Source organism: Schistocerca gregaria, chromosome X (genome assembly GCF_023897955.1).
Source record: "Schistocerca gregaria isolate iqSchGreg1 chromosome X, iqSchGreg1.2, whole genome shotgun sequence".
NCBI lineage: Eukaryota > Metazoa > Arthropoda > Insecta > Orthoptera > Acrididae > Schistocerca > Schistocerca gregaria.
In genome coordinates, this window is record NC_064931.1 from 180,758,597 (window position 1) to 180,776,536 (window position 17,940).

The following is a 17,940-nucleotide window of genomic DNA, read 5'->3' on the forward strand; positions in this document are numbered from 1 at the left end:
TGCACAACTGTTCTCCAGTTACGTTGCACACGTTCGTAGTTCTCCTGCACATCTGAATTACCGTCTCGTTTTCCCAACCACAGCAGGTCAGGGCTTAAGATTGCGGTTCGTGTCCGGTCCCTTCTGTATGGAGTCCTTCCCGTTACCACCTCTCCTCGAGGTCCATTTACGTACACTTCCGTTGTGTACACCTAGACCGCAGAATCTTCTGGACCTTTCATATGGCCCTAAGGACTCCGTTAACCCTGCGGCTCTCCGCTATCAGTTCCTCTAGATTTTCGACTTGTACCGGGGCCATGAAGTGGTTTACACCGATGGCTTGATGGCTGATGGTTATGTAGGCTTTGCCTTGTTCATGTAGAACATATTGAACAGCACTCCTTGCCAGATGGCTGCAGTGTTTTCACTGCAGAGCTGGCGGCCATATCTCGTTCTCTTGAGCACATCCGCTCATGCCCCGGCAAGTCATTTCTCCTGGTTATTGACTCTTTAAGTGGCCTACAAGCTATCGAGCAGTGCTACCTACGCCATCCTTTGGTAGCGTCCATTCAGGAGTCCATCTGTGCCCTGGAATGGTCCTGTCGTTCAGTGGTGTTTGTGTGGACCCCAGGAGATGTCAGTATCCCAGGCAACGAACTTGCCGACAGGCTGGCCAAACAGGCTACGCGGTAACCGCTTCTGGAGATGGGCATTTTCGAAACTGACCTGCGTTCTGTCTTACGCCTAGGGTTTTTCGGGTTTTGGAGACGGAATGGCATAACAGCACGCACAAGAAACTGTGTGTCATTAAGGAGACTATGAATATGTGGAAGTCTTCCATGTGGTCCTCTCACAGGGAACCAGTTGTCCTCTACCATCTCCGCATTGGCCATACGTGGCTAATGCATGGTTACCTCCTCCGTCGCGAGGACCCACCTCTGTGTCGCTGAGGCTCACAAATGACGGTTGTCCCCCTCTTGCTGGACTGCCTGCTTTTAGCCGCTCTGTGGCGGACTTTTAACTTTCCCAGCACTGTACCTTCGGTGTTGGGCGACAATGCCTCAACAGCGGCTTTAGTTTTACTTTCTATTCGTGAGGATGGATTTTATCATTTGATCTAAGTTTTAGCACGTGTCCTTTGCCCCTCTGTGTCCTCCACCGTAGTGCTTTTAGGGTCGAGATTTTAATGTGTTGCATAGTGGCTGGCTTCTCCATTTTATTCTCATGGTCAACAAGCCATGGTAATCTGCTCTCTTGTTTTGATCTCTTCTAGATGTTTCTTGCGTGTGTCTGTCATTTTCTGGTACAATTTTGTTCATTTTAGTGTTTGTTGCCCTTCTGTCATTCTTGTGGTTTTCTCCTTTATCCAGCTGGTTTTTTGTATGTCTCGATTATTTTACTCCAACCCTTGTGGAATTTTTTAAATCGGAACGAGGGATGGATGATGTAGCAGTTTGGTCCCTGCCCCCCTCCAACCATTGGCGGTACACTCTGTGGCAGTCGGGTGGAAGAGTTTGGCTTTGGCGAATGCCTAGAGAACTTAACCTGCCATCTGTAGTGCTAATAGTGAAGTACGATGGAGATGGTTTTTTGATTTTTTTTTTGGGGGGGGGGGGGGTTTCGTGGTTAAGGCTTGGTCCACAAACCCGCATAAGAAAACGCTGACTGCAGAAGGGTGTGAACGCATTTTACAGTATCGTGTGCTGCATACAGTAGAGGGATTGTTCAGAAACGGCTATTGTTTGTATCAGTAAGACCCAACCCAAAATATAACAATTTTGGGATGAGATAGAACGTCGATTTCGCACCAGAGCCCAGCATTCTATGTCTGTCTTCCTAGTTTTCGGCTGTTGAGGTAGAATGGGCTGCCACTCTTCCTCAGAGATTGAGACATTTTATTGAAAGTGCCCTCAGTAGGGTTAAAGCTATCATAAAGGCGAAGGGTGGACTCGTCCCCTAATATGTTCACTGATGGGTGTCTAGATGCTTATGGTAAGATAGAATACTAGCAAAACAACGGGCCAGTGTTCTTGGGTGGGCCGTAAGTCAATTGTCAAAAATGCGTTTGGTGCAGTAATATTAAACAAATGAAAATACAAATGTATCATCAACACAGAAATACATTTAGAATTCAGTGAACCTACAAAAGATGCTAAAAATTGTTTCCATACTGTTCTAAGCAAACATCGCATCTTTTCAACGTTGACCCACAAATTTTGTAGCAGATCTTCTGGGACAGTAGCTTTTCAAATTTTGGCGGGGTGCTGGCCGGTGTGGCCAAGCGGTTCTAGGCACTACAGTCTGGAACCACGCGACTGCCTCGGGCACGGATGTATGTGATGTTCTTAGGTTAGGTAGGTTTAAGCAGTTCTAAGTTCTAGGCGACTGATGACCTCAGAAGTTAAGTCGCATAGTGCTCAGAGCCATTTGAACGATTTGAACTACCCGGTCTGCCAATCCAGTCATCAAAATTTTCGTTTAGAAAGGCACTCACAATAACTCCATAATGCAGAGGGAGCCGTATCTTGTAACCAGATGCACATGTTCAAAAATTCTAACACGACTTCTTGAAGTATTCCTAGATAACTTACAGAATTGGCAATAGACTGCAGTTAAAGAGAGACCCAGTTAGCCCAGTGCTGAAAATGCATGCCCATAAACTCTTGCCTGGTGAGTTTAACTCTTATCTCATCGCTACATGGGGATTCGTAGAATCTCTGTGGCTGAAGCTAAGTAAGCGGTTAAGAAGACCAAACAGTTAAGGTCATGTCTCCTACTCACTTCTCAAGACAGAATCAGTGTGCTCCATCCGTCTGCATATGTTGTTGTTGCGGCCTTCAATCCGAAACTGGTTTGATGCAGATCTTTATGCTATTCTATCCTGTACATGCATCATCTATAAACAACTACTGCAACCTACATTCTTAATTTGCTTACTGTCTGTATCTCTTGGTCTCCCTCTACAATCCCCCTCCCCTCTCCCTCAATACTTCCCTTCAGTACTAAACTGGCGAGGCCTTGATGTCTCAGATGTGTCCTGTCAACTGTCCCCTTATTTTAGTCAAGTCTTGTCACAAATTCCTTTTCTCCCCAGTTCTGTTCAGTACCTACTTATTAGTTACATGATCTACCCATCCAATCTTTTTAATCTTAGCATTATTCTGTATCACCACATCTAGAAACCTATTTTTTTCTTGTCTAAACTGTTTATTATCAACACGGCTACGCTCCAGGCAAATACCTTCAGAAAAAGACTTCACCACACGTAAGTCTATATTCGGTGTTAATAAATTTCTGTTCTTTAGAAATGATTTGCTTGTCATTGCTAGTCTAAATTTTATATGATGAGAAAATACATGTTATGAATTAAAGGACTTGGTGTACTTGCTGAGAATCTATCTGTAACTGGAGATATTAATTTGTATTATAATTATTAATAAAGTATTATCCTTAACTCCTGTATCTGGGGGCGTCAGCCAAGAACCGCTAGATGCAACAATTTAAAAAAAATTTACAAAGCATAGTGCCGCACTGCCCACTGGGCGCCTAGCCGGCCGGTTATGCAACCGTCTGGCTCTGTCATCATCGGTTTCTTTACTGCCCGAATATCAAAACTCATTTACTACTTTCAAGTGTATCATTTTCTACTCTAATTCCCTCAGCATCACTTGATTTAATTCTACTACATTCCATTACTCTTCTTTTGCTTTTGATGATGTCCATGCTATATCCATCTTTCAAGACACTATCCATTCCGTTCAACTGCACTTCAAAGTCCTTTGCTGTCTGTAATTGCATTGCAATATCATTGACAAACTTCAAAGTTTTTATTTCTTCTCCGTGAACTTTAATTTCTACTCCAAATTTTTCTTTGGTTTCCTTAACTGCTTGCTCGATGTACTGGTTGAATAATATTGGGGACAGGCTACAACCGTGTTTCACGCCCTTCCTAAACACTTCTTTCCCTTAATGCCCCTCAACTCTTTATAACAGCTGTCTGATTTCTGTACAAGTTGTATATAGCCTTTTGCTCCCTGTATTTTACCAATGGTACCTTCAGAATTTCAAAGATAGTATTCCAGTCAACATTGTCAAAATCTTTCTGAAGTCTACAACCCTATAGACGTAGGTTTGGCTTTCGTTAACCTATCTTCTGAGTTAAGTCGTAGGGTCATTATTGCCTTGCGTGTTCCCACAGTTCAACGGAATTCAAACTGATTTTATGTAGATTAAATTGTGTGTGCAAGTGTGAGAAAATATTATAAATGTTTGTGTAGCTTGCGTCTGAGTCGGAACATGGAAGCAAGCGCGGTATTCACTTAGTGGGATGTAGCAAATGTCTAAAAAAAAAAGTATCCAGGCTGGCCGGCGCACAGGCCACTCCTCATTAATCTGCTGGGTGGATCCAATGAGCACATCCAATTCGGGGCCGGCATCCCGGTGAGCATGCCATTTACATTAAAGTTGCTTCGCCGCTCCAAAGAATGCTTTTGTGTAACTTGGCGTCAGCTTCTTGTCGAATTGTGTACAACTCTTAAAATTCCATACGCCTGTCCGGATCATTTTCATTGAGAACTTGAAGTAGGCGTATATAGCCTCAATTTCATTTTTTTAAGGTCCTTCGTAGGCCAGTTTCTGCTACTCCATACTCTTTGGACGCTTTTATGAGATTTAGTCGGTGATTGCACAAAACATCGCGTGACAACATTAAGAATGTTCTGTTGTAACAGACTTTGGCCTAGTTGAACGAGGAAGCTCGGGTACTCATCCAGTATCTTCAAATCTTAAATTTAAATCCGGGTACCTTGTCGAGATGGAGGCTGGAGATTTGAAAAAGTTCCCCAAACAGACCACAAACATCACTGTAATCACGGTCATATTTTCATAATGTTTGCAAAATAAAGAACACTGTTCTGTAGTTACTCCTATGTTCATTGTTTGTCAGATACAAAAAAAAAAAAACCATTGCCTCAATCTGCTCGAACCAACTGAATTATGAGTACTACGCCCTAGACAGGTTCACAACTGACTGCCACACTCTATGCAGATCAAAGTCTAAGCATTGCTAGTGATGACTGACTGTATTATTTGCGCCATTTTTAACAACAAAGCCTGTAGAACTGTTTTCCCATTCCCTTAGAAACAGTTTTTGAACTATTTAAGACAATTTTACATAGTTGTATTTTTTGTACTGCGGGCATAATTTCGACCATATGGGTGACAATGCGATGTGGAACCATTTAGTTGTATCCATAGCAAACCTGATTATGGACAGTTTTGAAGGTGTTGCCTTAGACTTTCGTCTCTCTAAGCGTAGTTGCTTTTGTCGCTTCGTCAGAAACGCATTCTGAACTGAAAGGCGTAAAGAATTGAAGATCTTCGATCAGTTCAGTAACGATGAACAAATAAAGTTCAGGATATAGGCCGAAGAATTAAATTGAATTTATTGACTCATTTATTCTGGCCGGATGATGCGTTCTTGTCCTTGACATCTTCATCTGTCAAACTTTGAATGGTTGTTTCTGCAACAATGTGTATATAAATCGCACTGACAAGTTAATGTATTTGCATACTCACATTCACCGTCATATGGCTCATATCAGCACTGATATGAGGGTCCTAGTTTTAAAATCGAAAACCGCCCAATAGTGTGTATCTACCACAGGAACTGAGTCACTTACGAAATGTCTTCCGCAAAAATAGCCATTACCACAGCCAAAATATCGAAGGCTTTGTGGAGATGGAGCGCAGTAAGTGAAGATCGTCTGTTACTTGCATTTTACAAATATTTCTGATGTATATTAATATAAGTTTTAATCTAAGGTCCAGAAATACGCACGTCATTGCATAAATAGATAACGCTGGTAATATAATTAAACGTATATGGAATGTGATGAGAGAAAAGACTGCCAACCTAAGTAGTACCAACTTCCTTTTATGAAATTTATAGAAATGTAAAAGTGTTCAAAACCAAAAGCCTGAATGGTATCTGTTTTATCCAGAACATGTTCTTAAACAACTACTCTACTTCGGAGAGTCATGTACTTCGTGATATGTAATGCTTCACTGCCCCATGAAATTTTTACAGACGGATTAAAAATCCAATTGTAGACCTCTTCATAAGAAAGACGTCAAGAAATGTATATCTAATTATTAAACAGTTTCATTCTTAACACATTTCCAAAAGTATTTCGTGAAAGTAATGTACTCAGTAGTGGTGTCAAATTTCAAGTGGAAATAGTTGCTGGTAAACCTTTCGTGATGTGAGGTCGTGGTCCAAGAAACTGCGCTGGACTTCGACAGAGACACTCCTGCGCTGAGTCTTGCCTACCAAGACTCAGCGGAGGAGCACCTCTGAGGATCTCCAGCGCAGTCGTGGACGAAACGCCATGAAGAGAAGAGTTTCTTGGACCACGACCTCACATCCCGGAAGGTTAACCAGCAGCTATGTCATACGGTCGTGAAAGCCTTCATTCTATGATAAGTAGAAATAATTTACTTTGTGAATCACATTTTCGGTTCCAGTGCAGCTTCTCGACTGAGAACGGTGAGTATGCATTTTTAATGTTCCATGATCTCGTCTCCCGAGATGCTGTGACATCACATGAATTCTCACCAATGGCGGCGGTGGTGGGAATACATCCGCTGCTACTGTTGAGCGACACGCGAGAGGTTTTGCACCACCAGATATGAAGCAAACATCTGTCGGCGGACGTGAACCAGCATCACCATTGCAACAGCTGTAAAACAGTCTTAATAAGGATATCCATCCTCGTTGTTACCCTCGAGACAGGGTTGAAATTAATATAAATATATTAATGCTGAATGCCTTGTTATTTAACGACACTGGAAAAATTACTAGATTCCACCACTTGTGTAATAGTCAATACAGCATCTCCAACTGCTTTCTTGCAACTTTCACAGCAATCTTTACGAAGACAGAACTGGATAACAGTTCATGGTCGAGAGTCACACCAAAACCAAAACATTTTGTTAGTTTTCTCGCCAACAAGTCATCTTACAATGAACCTCTCTAAGTCCTTCACTTCCACGTAACACCATCTGAAGACAGTTAATAACTCCAAGTTTGAATAAGAGTTATCTACCAACCAACACTGTGCAACCTCACTAAGCTGCAACGCTCACCTACAACAACCGGAAGAGCTGATAAGAACGCACTTACGAATTGTTGTAATCTTACCATTTTGGCAGAATAATTGTATCGATCACTGTGTTTCAAGCATTCCCGATTTCAGAAATTTGAAAAACCTGCAAACGTAACGTGTGCTCCAGAAAGCACCCGAGACCGCTGCTTGCCTGCTCTGCGAATTCATGAGCTCCAGCAGCTCCCTAAACTGATCCAACGTTTAGACCTTACAGCTAGTCAGTCTGAGGTGCAGAATGACTGCCTACATTTGAGTTAATACTACTTCTTATTAGTCATCCTAAAGACCGGATTATATGCACCATAAAAACCTAAAAATATGCATGAAAAATGCTAAAAAATGCATGAAACGTGTCGAGATCAAATAATAATAAAAATGATAGTTACTGCGTGCATTACGTTTCTAAGTCGAACCTGTGCATATCAGTTAGGAGGAAGAGCGCCGGCCATGCGAAGAATCGGTGACATCATTTTCTGAATACTTTCTTGTAGAGTTTAGGAAGGGGGCCTACTGGGATTATTTTCTAAAAATTTGCAAAATGGAGACTCCTACTGCGTTTCAAGAATTGTCGGTAACAAGCGGATGCGATGCGAGTGAGTCGCAGCGAAACAATCGGTATGTACAGGACCAGCTTAGAGATATATGGCAAGCAGAGGGGCACGCTCAAAAACTCCGTAATATTTTATTTAAAAAAAACATACTATCATGAATTTTTGAACAGCATTAACTTTTTGTTAATACTATTGGAACAAAGCATCATTTACAACTTATTTTACATTTTTCTACTATTGTAAACATAAGCGATCTAGTACTGTTTCAAATGTTTGGTAGTAAGATTTTGTCTTCAATCTCTCAAAACATCTTAAAATCAGAAAAGGACCGTTTAACATCAATTGAGGTAACTGGGCGGTATTTGAATGTGGGTGCCATATTGGCACTTACTGTTTCTGGCGAAAGTTCACCCGTCCTATTAATAAAACTATCAGTTTGGCACAATGGTTCAGAGCCTGGGTTATTGTTTAAAATGTTTTCAAACTTTTATTTAAGTTTTCTTGAGAATACTTCCGGCAGTGACTTCACTACAATAATTTTATTCGTTAACTGAACAGATTCATTCAACTCCAAACCTTGAGTTTCAAGCTTTTTAATTCTTGCAGGTATATGGTAAAATGAGTGCTAATCTCAGCAATGTCTTTTTCAATACCGGGATTTTTAAAAGCTTCCTTTCACTGGCAAACTGCCAAAGCCTCTGCACTATCAAAGTCATTTACTAACCCGCTAATGGCCTCGAAATGTTAATCATAAAACAACACAGCTTCGACCCACGTACCTCAACGAGTTACCACTGTTTCGGGAGGTAAAGGCCCATTTGGGGGTTTTTCTTTATAGATCTTGATGCGAGCAGGAGCCTTTAGAAATACTTTCTTTGTGGATGAAATCAGTTCATTTACATTAACAAACGTGTAACGTACTTCTTCAGCAAGACGATGTATTCCATGAGCAAAGCACGTCACATGAATCGAATTTGGATAAAATACTCGGAGGGGTTTTCCTACTGTGATCATATAGGGAGCAGCATGTGAAATACACACACACCTTTTTATCTACAGAAGATTCTGGAAATATTTTTCTAATAACCTCATTCACAAATCTGGCAATCGTAGAAAGACGTACTTTTTTAGGTTTTTTGCAGGCCGCTAAATAGGAAGAAGAGGGCTCTTCTTTTAAAGCACCATCAATTTAATTTACAATGTAACGGACACAAGTGTCTGTAGTTTCATCTACTGAAATCCAGATAATGTTGTCCTTGAGTTCATTTATGTAAATTGTCACTACGTAATTTTTACTCAATGTTGATTTATCTTGTAAATGTTGATTTCAGAAATATTTGCGAGGAAGCCTTTGAGGTTAGGGTTTGTAAGTTTGTGAAGAAAAATATTGTGTGCAATGAATGTTTCACATAGATCCATGTTCAACAGATTTTTTGGTTACCTTTGGACAAATCCTGCTACTGCAACTTGCTGTTGTCAGAAGTTGTTGTCGTGGTCCTTTCGTCTGCATTCCTGCAATATAAAGACTTGTTTTGACATGCTGGTCTATTTGAAACTTTTTTGCATGAAACGTTTTCCTCGCAAGCTCGACGACATAAAACAATTCCGTCATATGTAAATGTTCCAAGATGGTCAGCTATCCACGAAACGACGTTTCTTTTTTGGGCGGCATGGCGCACAACACGTTACACACAACACATTGTAAACATGTTCAACTGTGTACAAGTAAATAGAAAGCCAAACAGATACAATGGACGTGTGACTAAAAGCTTGCGTAGTTTGTTGCCGACGCATACTGTATGACAGCGGAGGGATTAACTGGAAGTGAGGGTGCAGGAGCATTGACTCTGCGTGTTCCTTTTCTGTAATGATGTAGCTAGACAGTGGCCTCTCGGCTAGCGAGTGCACGCCGTTCTAGATCTCATGATGCTATCCACCAATTACATTGCAGCATGGTTCTCAATCTTTGCATTGTTGCTAAACCACCCCCTCCATTACTTTGTGAGTATAAAAAATGGACGAGGTGGCTGCTGTGGCCGAGTTGTTCTAGGCACTTCAGTCCGGAACCGCACTGCTGCTACGGTCGCAGGTTTCAATCCTGCCCTAGGCATGGATGTGTGTGATGTCCTTAGGTTAGTTAGGTTTAAGTAGTTCTAAGTCTAGGGGACTGATGAACTCAGATTTTAAGTCCCATAGTGCTTAGAGCCATTTGAACGATTTAAAAATGGATGTAAAGTAAGCCCTGTTACACTGTCTACAACACATGACAAATACTGTTTTGTTGTGTGGGAATAGCCAGCAGCAGAGGGGGATGCAAAAACTTCGTTCCTTAGCTGAAACACTTTATAAATTCGATAACATTCTATTCTGACTGGCCTTCTCTCCCTATGTGGATGAGAACCACAGTGTTCTCACATTCATAGGGTAAAGTCGGATATTGAAAGATGTCACCAACACCTTTGATGATTACCGTCCCAGCAGCTCTCTGCCCTTTATTTTGAACCCAGTTTCCCCTTCATTGAACCTATTGCCTAAGAATCCTCAGTAAAACTCCAGATGGTCTCTCTATGCATCTTGTACATACGCCTCAGCCTTTGACTACCACCTTCTTGTGGAGAAACAGAGGGAGTTGAGGTAAGACAACTAGACTGTGTATTAACCACTCGGTGGAAGTGTGAGCATGTTGTTACAGGTCCACCAAATGTGTACACGGTGTAAGACCATCATTAACCAGTGCTACCTCACAAAACACGAAGCAGTAGAGAGAGACAGTGTGAGCAGTTATGGCGGTGTTTATTATTGTCAAATTTGGAAGACATAAAATCGTACAGAAACTGGAAAAAATGTGTGCAGGTTGCTGCTGGTCACAGCATTGTAGAGTATTTACAAACTAGAGGTACTACCGTCCAAACGAGATGACCTCTACATTGTGCGAGAACACTACATCAAACTGCAACTGCATTTAACAGGACACAATATCACAGGACAACTGCATGGTTGGGGGTTCTGATCACCTGTGTGTAATGTTCTGCCAACACCTAAACAGTTTGTGAAGAGAATGAGATTTTCACTCTGCAGCGGAGTGTGCGCTGATATGAAACTTCCGGGCAGATTAAAACTATGTGCCCGACCGAGACTCGAACTCGGGACCTTTGCCTTTCGCGGGCAAGTGCTCTACCAACTGAGCTACCGAAGCACGACTCACGCCCGTTACTCACAGCTTTACTTCTGCCAGTATCCGTCTCCTACTTGCCCGCGAAAGGCAAAGGTCCCGAGCTCGAGTCTCGGTCGGGCACACAGTTTTAATCTGCCAGGAAGTTTCAGTTTGTGAAGAGGTCAAGTGCATAGGGATTAGGATTGGGTATGTTTCTTAGATGGAAGCAGTATCACATGGCATGATTTCAAAATCTGTGGACACTGTCAACATTACTGTAACCCTGCACATCTTTCAGGTCTTTGATAACCACATGTAGAGGTACTCTTGGTGTGATAGGATATTGGTATGATACAATATTTGGCACAATGTAAATCTCATCAAGCATTGGTAGTATGCAGTACACCATCAATTGTCAATTGTGTTGGTGTGGAAATTGAATGATATACCACACAAATTTCCTGCCAACTCTGTGAGTGTGTTGCAGAGCATGTATCATTGTACCACTCTACCTGTGGTCATCACTTCTGAGCTTATAGGTAGCAGTGTAAACGTTTAGCGACCTGAAGGCATCAGTACCAGGCATTGAAAATATGTGTGTTTCTAACATCTATACAATGATATGGACACTGAATGAAACTTGCACTGTATTTTCATTCCAATGCTATAACTACTGTTCTGCGAAAATTAGCTCTCAGCAAGAGCAGTACAACTACCATAAATTACTTGTGATATCTGAACATTCAGGTGAAATGAATCCGATGGGTAAGGAGTGCTCCTCAAACGACATTCAGTTACACGTGTAATGATTGGTGTGTGTGTGTGTGTGTGTGTGTGTGTGTGTGTGTGTGTGTGTGTGTGTGTGTGTCACCTGGAGGAAAGTATGTTGCATGAATGAACACACACACATCGACTATACCAGTCTGACTATACATAACAGTAAGACGGCTCTGATAGTGAAATAAGAAGAGGAGATGATCATATTTTTTAAATTTTTTTTTATCTAAAGCTAACTTATTCGGACTAAGGATGATGTCATCTCCTGAATTGAAGAGTCACCCAATGTCTTCAAATTGAAATACGGATGAGTCTCTTGAAGAAGAATCCGATGGTTGCTATACTTTCAGCTACCTAGTTTCGGATACTTTTCAGAGGGGTAAATAAACGGTTAAGTTCTCTCTCTCTCTCTCTCTCTCTCTCTCTCTCTCTCTCTCTCTCTCTCTCTCTCTCTCTCTCTCTGATTACAATGTAGATCTTTTTGTAAAGTGAAATTGGTATCTCCATAAAAACTGTTACAACCTGAATACAGAGAGGGAGAGATTGCTGCGGTCATATTGGGCAACCATTAGATGCAGGGGGGCAGCAGATGTGAGGTCTTGTCTTTGTTGGTAGCAGTGCCAGGGCCCACTTCATGCGTTGAACCCTGGGAAGGCTGATGGGACAATGGCAAGTTTTGACCGCTATTCGTTCCGGTGGACATCTGTCATGAACTGACACCAGTCTCATCTGTGTTCCCCCTCTCGGTGGACTAGTGCAGCGGTGTCAGTCATGAAGTGATGCTGGACACATGCCACTTTCATTGATGAGGCAGCTGTGAGCTGCTTGTTTCGCATTTGCTGGCTCTGATTATGCAGGAGGATAGTGAGTGTGGCTCATGCAGTTATCCACATCGTCATCGGGCACTTCACACCATGGCTCTGAGGATTTGATGTAAGTCTCTCTTTCTCTGTAATTATTCACTTAACAGTAGTTTGTGTTTATTCATCTGCATACATGTGTAGTTTGAAAGACTGTGATTGTGACTATTGTATTTTCTTTTTTCACAACATTCTCAGGTGAGGAGGATTCATATGTGGATGAAGAAACATTATCAGCAGCAGAGATGAAGACATTTTACAGAGGTATGTGATCAAGTTGTTGTTGCACCTTCAATCAGCAGTGTGTGTGGAATTCAGTATCTAGAGTGCTTTTCCCACAGTTGAAAAATACTTACTTACATTTTGAATCATATGTGCTTCAGCAGTTTTAATGATATAAGCAATGTTTTTGCTGTTGTACACAGAGGATGAGATCTGGGATGAAGTAGGGTCTTCCTCAACAAGATCTAGTGTGAGGAGGAGGAGGAGGAGGAGGAGGCGGAGCTGATTAAATGTGAGTACATAACCGTGTAAAATTTAATCCTGCATGCTTTCTGTGAGGAAGACAATACAACTCGTCCTGCAGACGACAGAACTACCTCCCACTGTAGGCTCTTGTCCTTGTCTAAATGAACTGAGACCCGTCGTTTGCTGTATGTGGTTTTCTGCCACAAATGTTGGAAGTTAGTGGTCTCACTGAAATCTTGAAGTGAGGTATCCTCAAAGTGTCTTAATCACATAGTAAGTAGCACCACCCAAACAACTTAATTTTTATGAATTACCATATATAGAAATAAATTTGTGTGTCATATCGTCTCATGTCTGTGAATTGTGTAAATCGTATTTTGAAATGCAGGGCAGACTTGGATGCATTGTGAATTATCAGCTTCCATTCAGTTTCATTCATTATGTATGTATTTCATGCATCATAGTCAGTTGTTTTGAGTCACAATATTCTATAGAAGCAGTAACAACCTTGATAGTATTGTGGATGAGTGTTGAGTTCAACTCTCAGATTAGTGATTCAATGAGATGGTGGTTGTTTAAATGTATGTGTGAATGTTGCTCACTCGTACAAACTTGTAGAGCTGCTCTTTTGCGCTGCATGTATTTTCATGCAGCAACATCTGAAGACAACTACATTATTCACCCAACATGATCTAGAAGCATGATTCTGTTTCAGAAATGCCACAGTATCTTTGGTGTTATATGCAAAACATCTGTGATATCACTTTCACGTAGAGATTGTTGTGAACAAGTATCTGATGTAAAAAATTTTACTAATGCCCAAGACTGACTCATCAGGGGTTACATGCATGAGATGTGAAGTGATTAAATGACTGTGCAATGGGGCTAATTTCATTTTATTATTATTTGCAGGTGGTACACCTAACTCACCAAGATCACCCTCACCACCAAGCTTACACCTACTACCTCTGTAAGACATCACAACCTCCACCACCAAGGTGGCATCTACTACCACTGGAAGAAAGCACCGGATCACCCTCAGCATCTCCACCACCATTGTCAACAAAGTGGAATGTAACCTCATATGATATTGACTATGATGTTGATCTTGGGTCTGGTATTGTGTGTGTGTGTGTGTGTGTGTGTGTGTGTGTGTGTGTGTGTGTGTGTGTGTGTGTGTGTGTGACTTAAAACAATATCAAATCATTCAGTAACAGTTACTTGGTCTACCATAATAATGTGTAATGTATGATACTTGTATACTCACTGCTGGTGCAGGAGATTTTGTAAAGCATTCGCAGATTATGCTTCGAAAGACTCGTCCATCATTCAGTTTGAAGATGTTAGGTAACTCTCCAACTCAGGAGATGACACCATCCTCAGTCTCAGTAAGATTCCTGCAGATAAAAAAAATGATCATATCCTCTTCCTATTTCACTAGCAGTGCTCTCTTGCTATCATGAATAGAGTCGGACTGGTATGGTTAATGTGTGTGCGCTCGGTCACACGGCAGACTTCCTTCCAGTCTGAGTTGTTCAATTGCATGCGTGCATGCCATACCATGCTGTTGGTTGTTCTTCTCCCAGAGAGCTGTCTTTGCCCCACCCATGATGGGTAGTCAAGTATTCTGCTATTTAAAATTGAATATATCAGTCACATCTGCAATACACTTTTTTTTTTATTATTGTTTATATGAGCTTACCAGTTTCGATCTGTTTTAGACCATCTTCAGATCCACACAGAAATATTTACTTTCAATAGAATCAGAAGGATGTAGTAATATATAAAATGCATCTTAAGTAATAATACGAAAGTATTACCATGATGTAGATGGTGGCTGTGAACAGAGCAGGTGCTGCACCTTCACAAATGCTAACTGCTAAGGAGTGACACACAGCTGTTGCTTAAATACACGATGCTCCACCCACTGCACACCAATTACATCAGCGATAGCCAATCAGGCATACAGGACATTGGACAGTTTTTACAATAAAGTATATATATATATATAATGGTCACAGAAAAGCTTACAACAAGTAAAGAAATAAGTGCTTTACATTATATAAAGCACCTGTTATACATAGTGTTCCATCAGTCCGTGACAAATGTATGTATAAAAGAGATATCCAATCATAATTTGTTGTGAGAACATAAATGTACATCTTTGGGCTTTTATCATTAACTCGTGGACAGATAGTGGTTAGGTGATGCTAAAGGTTCCCACGGAGAAGGTGTGGCCATATTGATATGTTCCATCCAGCAGCTGTAACAGTGGCTAGAAGTCATATACGTACTGGCATGCAGGTTGACCTGTAGAAATGCATGCAAGTGATTGCATATTGCTCTTAGATCATAATGCCAGTGAAAGTAGTGCTTGACTGATACCATTATTTGCCATCAAAGGGGTGTGGAGGTGAGGGTGTGTTTGTTTGACAGGGTTGATTTCAAAGTTGTGACTTTGACTAGTTGTTACCAACTATTGGTATGTAAGTCTGACAACTTTCGTATTGTATGTCAAATCCTCCAGATGATATAATCCATGGAACACACAAGATAACAAAGTATGACGCCTGAAGCATTAAAAGGAAAAAATATGTAAGTTACGTCAAAATAAGTTGGGCACAAAATCTTATTTACCCGTCAAGGTAGTCAAAGGTGTAAAATAATGAACTGTAGAAAACTGAAGTTTAAAAAACTCTAACCATAGTTGTTTGCGGTTATTCCGTAAAATGGGCATACGAAATGGCTGATGTACAGAAATATAGGTTACAACAGTATGATGTAATAAATCATGGACCCATCTAAATGCTCATAAACTTAAAACAGTTGGATAAGCGGTCAAAAGTTAAACGATACTGCAAGTGTAGTTGTTTACAGTCACGAAATTTCAATAAGGATAAAGTTACAATTTTTATTTGTAGAAGTAAAAGAGGAATAAGTAGAAACTGAAGAGATACAGTGTTCTTTAGTTAGTGTATGGTGCAAATATCATGAAGTGAAGCACTGTCCACAAAATGAGTCTATGAAGATAAAATATGAAACATTTCATTAAATTTACAAGAGGAGGCCACTACGTTGGCATGATGGATTTACTTCAAATTTTGTACACCTTTAGTAGGCCGTTAAAGCAATGTGCAAGTAGTAAAGTTCGCTACTGTGGCAATTCTGATAAAGTCACAGGAGAAGTTTTACGCATCTATTATGCAACTGCTGTATCTGTACGAAGAGGCTGGTTGTAAGAAGTCATGGCGGTCAAGCAGTTAGTGTTCGCGGTTTACAAGTGGGTCATGTAATGGTTTGATCCTGCCTACCATTTACTTTTTAATCTATTTTTTTCGTCACCCTTCACATTATTTAATTTATATGACATTTGATAGGTAATATAATGAGAAAAGTGCATTTTCATGAAGTTGTAATGAATTTCATGTTATTTGACTGTTTACTATTTGTAATCCAATTTTCAAGAATGTTATGAATGACATTCTTCACAATCAGTACTATAGTAAGTCACAATGTGCTAGACCATGAGAGTAATGCACAATTACTCATTGGATGTGCTCTCAACACCACACATTGCAGGATGGTATTTGTCATACAGACATGGAAAACATAAATTGTGTAACTGCATGTAAATACACATTTTTTATTATTTTGCCTCTCAAACATCATATAAATTAAATAATGTGAAGGGTGATAAAAAAAAATATACTTAAAGAATAAGTGGTAGCTGTGATTCCAACAGCCGCATCACCTACAACCTGCTTGCAAACTACAAATGCTAACCACTTCACCACCACAACCTCTTACGACCGGCTGCTTCACACAGATACATCACTTATGTAATAGAGGCATAAAACTTCTTGCGATTGTCTTGGAGTTGCCAAAGTAGTCCACCTTACTACTTGCAAATCATGTTGCTTATATGATCTACTAAAGGTGTAAGAAGTTTGAAGTAAATCTGTGATCTCAACGTCTTGGCATCCCCTTATTAGACTAGTACATACCCTTAAGCTCAGGGGTATAGTTTGTACAATCTGTGCAGCCACTGGTACAAGTTAGGAGAGCAGATTCCTATCTTGTATCCCTTGCAGGTGTTGAGAAAATTAAGCATATAGTGTTTATTTTTTCCAGAATCCCTATTGTTTAAATGGGATACCAAGAACAACATACAGCAGCTGAGAGGATGGCATTGTTTAAATATTTTTGTAACTTACTGTGGAAACTAGCTGTGTGTTTGCTATTGTTGGACCATTGCTGAAGTGTAAATAAAATAAATAAAAGTAGTTTATATATACAGTTGCAAATCGTGTGTTATTTCTTACTTCATAACCATGTCATTCTAATGTAACCATTTTAGCTCAGTCCGAAAGGTGATTGGGCTATAGTGGCTACATATTATTCATATTATTATTACTATTATTACAAATGTTTCATCTATAAAAGTCTGTTGCATGCCAATATGTGATTGGTTCGTGGCAGCGTGGGTGAAGCATCCTCCTCACAGGGACTTTGTTGTAAGTGACAGGTCCTGTGATGGTGTGGAGCAGTAGTAGTGGTATGGGATACTCCTACTTGATAATATGTATGTGATAATTGTGGGGTCCATCTAACTGTAGCAAGCTGCTCTCATGTCATTGCTAACACTCTGGGATGGAATCTGCTTTGAGCAGTGCAGTTTCAGCCCAAATCAGGAGATATTGCAAGGCATTGATGGTGTAACATACACCACATTCACTGAAAGCAGTGATATCCCTCCACCAGAAAAAGTAAAGTCAAACACCATGTTCATATTCGATGATGTTGATGTGGAAAATCAGGACCAAATATGAAGGTATTTCTATTTCGGGCATCATGTGGGCATCGACATATTTTATTAGAATTAGACATATTCCAGAATCCCAAAACAGTTGGTGAGGGATAATGCAAACCTCAGTATAGCCTTCAAATGAGACAATTTGAATTTTAAATCACATTTACCAAGAACG

The 17,940-nt window shown here is 40.6% G+C and overlaps 1 protein-coding gene and 1 non-coding gene across 2 annotated transcripts in view; one reads left to right on the top strand and one right to left on the bottom strand.

The window, feature by feature from the left end:
- LOC126297455 (uncharacterized) overlaps window positions 1-17,940 on the top strand; it is a 176,602-nt gene that overhangs the window by 48,180 nt on the left and 110,482 nt on the right. The gene's annotated exons all lie outside the window — the stretch shown is intronic.
- On the bottom strand, window positions 10,819-10,893 carry Trnas-cga (transfer RNA serine (anticodon CGA)). The gene has a single exon. It is a non-coding gene; the product is annotated as a tRNA-Ser (tRNA).